This window comes from Musca vetustissima, unplaced genomic scaffold (assembly GCF_032173495.1).
Source record: "Musca vetustissima isolate MV318-11 ecotype Yass unplaced genomic scaffold, APGP_CSIRO_Mvet_v1 utg25150, whole genome shotgun sequence".
NCBI classification, from domain to species: domain Eukaryota; kingdom Metazoa; phylum Arthropoda; class Insecta; order Diptera; family Muscidae; genus Musca; species Musca vetustissima.
In genome coordinates this window covers 25,215-31,243 of record NW_026881964.1, presented here as the reverse complement: position 1 = coordinate 31,243, position 6,029 = coordinate 25,215, and positions in this window count along the sequence as shown.

Here is a 6,029-nt window from a genome sequence, read left to right as displayed (position 1 = left end):
AATAGACCCTTTGAACTATTTCATTGAGGAACTATGAACTTGCTGTAGACGTATAGCTAATCTTTTACGTGGCTTCAAAATAAGAAGTCGCAAGATGTTAGACCACAAGTGCTCGTGTAGCTAATTGTGATCACTTCTTCGAGGAATAACACGGTTCGGAAAATTTTCACGGAACTTGTTGAAAGTAAAGATCGTCCAAATTAATGGCATCCAACGGCAACCATAAACCATCATAAATTATCTCTTTATAGCGCAATTGATTTTTAACCCAACCTCATTTTCGTAAAAGTAAAGTCCAATGACGTCGCCGGACTATAAATCGTGCTAAACAGCCAAACTTTGGGGATGGTAAGCCTCTTGACAAAAACTTTTCGGTTTTCCGGGATTCAGATGCTACAATTGTGATGGATGACGTAACCACCAAAGTGGAAATGTGCCTCATCTGTCAAGATGGAATTCCGTAAAAATTTTCAATGGATTCGACATTGACGATCCCCCAGATTGCGTTCATGTGTTAACTTAATTTTATAAGTCTTAAGACATGTCATATCCAAAATAGGGTGTAATGACCTTTGTGGAAAACCAAATTCCAAGTTCAACACTTTGGGTTCAGATGCTCGATTTTTTTCCACCAATTTCTGTATTGCAGTCCGACAAAATGCTTCATGAAGATCCATTTTGTAAAAAGATGCTTTAATCGCCCTTCAGATGAAATGCATTCGAAGCTCTTCGATATTCAAATAACCAACAACGACACACGAGGATAAGACAAAAATGGTAGGATATAACATCACCCACAGAAAAATGGCAACACTATATAAGCAAGAACCCTTTCTACTTCACAAAATTCAAAGAGGGCATTGTTACTAGTCAATGATAGATGGCAGCCCTATCAGCTAGAACAGGCTACAGCCGACCAATCATCTAATAAGCTGGAATGAACGAATAAAATAAAACCACCAGTCAGTGTTGTCCTTCCTTCAATCCGCAAGAACAGAACAAGATAAAATACTTTCAACAAAATTATCCCTCACCGTGAGATTTTTATTATCAAATTATAGACTAAATATGCACATGCATATTATGTAAATTTAAATACGCCATATTTATCACGTATCCTTCCAAAGTATAACTGAAAATGTCATTATTAAATTTCCAAGAAATTGTTTTATGTGGCGCCAATAATTGTAATAATTCCAAAACCACAACATTTCTTGGAATTCCCACCGAGACCGATTTAAATTAATTTCCTATATAAATTTTGTCGAGGCGACAAACTACCACTTTACTTCTGCTTTTTATGACAATTTTGATTTACACGATTATTTTTTTACAACTTCTTCTTGTTAATGTTAATATCACAGTTCATTCACATTCAATAACTCATGAAAAAGATGTGATACATTAATACGAATTTTATTATCGAGGAAATTAATAAAATGATTTGGGGTCATTTCCAAAACTTGTAAATTACTTTCCAATAGTTAACAATTTTATGGAATTTTAATGAAAATGTACTAAAATATAGGTTTTTGTTAAATTATAATCAAATTTTTGAAACCAATAATGGAAGGTTGACTATGAAATACACATGACAACTCTAAAATTCCATTAGAGCTCTCCTTTACATCAACTCAATTATTAAGACTTAATATAATAATACATTTTTAGAAGTCGAGCCGAAAATATCGATTTATTTGATGTTTGATTGTAGAGACAACAACGCGAGCAGACATGCTAATTTAAAGCGAAGACGGCAGATTGCCAAATTTTTAATAAATACCCTTTGTAAATAACTCTTTGAATTAATTTTAATTTACATTCCTTTTGTAAACATAAATAAGTTTAGAAACCTAGATTAATATACAAATAAACCAAAAATTAAATATTTTAATAAAGTCATGGTTCATAGGTTCGTGTCTTAAGTCTTTTGTTGTTTCCGTCGAGAAAATTAAATTTTTTTGGATAAAAATTATTTTTTTTTACATATTTTTTTATTTATACTAATTCTTATTAACCAGTCTTGTTAAATCACAATCGTGTTCATACATACATATTATTAGTATTACTATTATGCCACGAAACAGCTGTGGCTGTCATTTAGTATTTCTTACACATTATTCTACTTGTCATAGCTTTTCAAAAAACCTCAAACTCCTTTTGATTTCTATTTTGCACCTTTCATTATTTGGCTGACGGCAATGCCGCGCCGCGCGCTGGCAACGACAAGAAATGTGTTATAAATCGTTAACTAATTTATAACACCACCAACCAAGAAAAGTTTGAAAAGTTGTCGCCCAAATTGCAAAAACGTAACGAAACGAAAGACACACCGAAATGAAATGGCTTGACAAATAACAAGACAACCATAATTTTTAGTAATAGAAAAGCAAAAAACAGCAACAACAAAATCTTAGCCACAACCACCAGAATCCGTTTGCACTGTAGCTTTTGTGCAACAAAATTAGTTTACTACATATTTTTTTCGAAAGAGCAAAAGACCAAATTATCAAGAGTTATGGTGGCAGCCAAAAGCCATATATTTCTGTGGCTTTTTTCTTCTTCTTAATGGCAATATTTTCCGCATTTTTGTTATCATGCTGAGATTTCAGTCTTTGACTTGGTTGTTTTGTCAACCAAAAAAAAGGCGAATTGGAAAAATAAATACATAGTAGAAAAGCTGTTGGACCCCAACCTGCTTGGATAGATTTGGGCGTATTTTTAGTGGTTGAAAACGAAATAATATTAAGAAATGCAAAAAAAACACCAGTAGTTCTTGTAACAAATTGCTAGATGTGTATAATCTGCTATTATTGTGGGCTGTCCCAAATTAGATTCCAATCATTAACATTTTTGAAAAATTTATTTTTTTATTTTATAAAGGAGAGAGAATTTAGTTAAGCATGGATTTATTTTTGTATGCATTCCACTTGAGATAGTACCTTTTCCTTGTTGAAGGTTAGTACACTAAAATGAGATATCATATTTCCATAAAATGTAATCTACACTACAAACTGCACATACATTGCTACAACTCTTAGGATGTCTGTCATTGGAAATAGGATATAACGACGTTTCTTTGGGTATCAAAAATCAATACCTAAAAAAATTTAGTAGGATCTGTAATGTAATATTTCAGATACTTGGAGGACGAAAAAATGTATGTAGAAAAGCTTCAGTATATTTCCATGTTATGACATAGTACCTATATAATGGTCTAGGCCTATATTGGGTATTTTCAAGGCCCTAGGTGATTATTGTTTGGCTTCCAATTTGTTGATGGTTACAAAACTGGTTCGCCGAACATTTTCAAGTTTTGACATAGGCCCCCTATGAAGGTCCTGACCGACTTTATGTCTTGAGAAATACCGAGCGCGATTTTTAACGAAGTGGGTGTATTTTTAACGAAGTAGTTGTAGTTAGGCATTTCCTGACAGAAACTTTTCATTATAAATCCATATTTTATCGTGGCTCCCATATAAAGATCACCTTCCTATTTTCAGTATTTTATTTAGAAACACGTCGCATTTGTTAACCGGTTCATCCCCATATTCGACATTTTTTCAACCGATGTTATATAGGTTCATATTTCATTTCAGTAAAGTGAAATTTGCGATTGTAAGAGAATAAAATGCCCCCTGGCTGAAAATGTTTAATATATACAGATTAATGTTTTGGCATTGACGACGGCCCCTTTAATGTTATTTTGAAGGTGCTGGAAGCTATTTTTATACCCTTCACCACTCTGTGGTACAGGGTATTATGTCTTTGTGCATATGTTTGTAACAGGCAAAAGCAAACGAGATAGATACAGGGTTCCTTTTGAGAATATCCGTAGAATCACTTTTTAAGTCCATTTATGCATGTCAGTCTGTCTGTCCATATTAAATTGTAAACAAAGTACAGGTCGCATTTATAATCCCAATTGGGTGAAATTTGGCATAGGTCACTTATTAGGCCCAAGGACGAACCCTATTGAAATCGGTTCAGGTTTAGATATAGCTCCCATATATATTTTCGACCGATTTAATGTAAACGGTCCCTATATATCTTTCGATTTGCACGAAATTTGTCTTGTCTGTGCCAAGTTTCAAGAAAATCGGTTCAGATTTAGATATAGCTCCCATATATATTTTCGACCGATTTAATGTAAACGGTCCCTATATATCTTTCGATTTGCACGAAATTTGTCTTGTCTGTGCCAAGTTTCAAGAAAATCGCTTCAGATATAGATATAGCTCCCATATATATTTTCGTCCGATTTTATGTAAATGGTGCACCAAAGTCCCTATATATCTGTCGATTTGCACGAAATTTGGCACAGCGTAATGAATTAGGTCTAGAATGATGTGTGTTAAGATTCCTGAAATCGGTTCAGATTTAGATATAGTTTCTGTATCCGACCAAATGAAAAATTTAGTATCGAGGGGCAGAATGACATATTTATGGATCCAATTTCATTTTACTGGTCCAAATGGTTACCCCAAGTATGCTTACAGGGCCACATCCTTTTCATGAAATTTTCCTAACATAAACCATTTCTTGTAACAGTTGATCCAACTTAATTTTCAAAATAGTAAGGTTCACTGTCCCATAAACACTACACATTAAGATAAAAGGGGTTTCCAAACACTTGGGTTTTCCGATGGGCACGATAACTCAAAAACTAATAATCCATTGGATTCCAAATTTTGGGACGTATCTCTGTGAGTGTATAGCTATCGTATGAAGTAGGATAAATCCAATCGGTTAAGATCTTCCTTATTGTTTAAATTGATTTGAGGTAAAAAATAGGAGATTCTTCAACAGCAGCAATATTCATGTTCGTTTCCTAAGTCTTTTGATGCATCTTAAAACCAAATAGTTGGAAAAATTATAGCTGTTGGGACATGTTGTAACCAACAGCTAGGTTTTGATGATGCATCAAAAGACTTAAAAGATGAACTTGAATATTGGGATGTAATAACGCGTATGTTTCTTAAGTTTTTAGATAGTCTATTTTGAATTCGAAAATTTTTTGAAACAGAAATAATTTTGATTTAATTTTCAAGTTTTTGTTATTAAAAAACAATAATTACAAACCAAAAATCATTTATAACACATTATAAATGATTTTTGCTTTTTAAATGTAATTAATTTTTATTTCTACGGAATCATGCTTCCGTTTCATTCCCATGCCCATCATCATCAACGGCCTCAAAACAAAACATTATCTTCCTCTTTCAAATAAAACCAAAATTAAATATTAAAAAATTCAAAAAGACTAACAAGCCATGATTTTGAAAAGAAGAAATGTAGTGGAAGTAAAAAATGAGAAATATGCTCCGTCATATTTAATTCATGATGAAATGATGCAATCTAATAAAAAATATAATGAATTGCAAAATTATGTTCGTAGCATGCAATGTGGCCAATCATAAATTTCAAGTGTGAAGATATTTTTGAGAAAAAAAACGCACATACACAATTTGAAATCAATTAATTAACCTTTCTTTAACAAAGCTAATTATTTGTAATTTAAAATGCAATGGGAGTTTTTTTAATCTTTAAGTTCGGGGCGACAAATTACTACTTTAAAGAAAAGTATAGAAGAATTATTTTGAGAATTTATACATGGATTAAATTATAAATTATGTATGATTTTGATTTCAATTAAATTATTTCTTACTATCCAAGAGGTAGATACGTTCTAACGTTTCTATTTTCAATGAGAAATTGACAATTTTTTTATATAGAATTTCGACTGAAGTTCAAACCTCATTGGGTTATAAGTGATTCTGATATTAATTTCATTTTTAATAGCCCCTAATCCCTTTTAATTTTTCATCTTCTAGGAAGGTCCAATTTGAACTCTCATACCTCAATTTTAAATTATTTTGTTTTTATTCCATAAAATCTCACACCTGACACTCCTGTCTGGTGTCACCAGAAGTCAACAAACTTCGTGACTCTTGTCGGGTTTTAATAACTTTTTATCTAAAGTATTCTTAGTTAATTTTTATTACCATGATTTTTTAATTCATATCTTC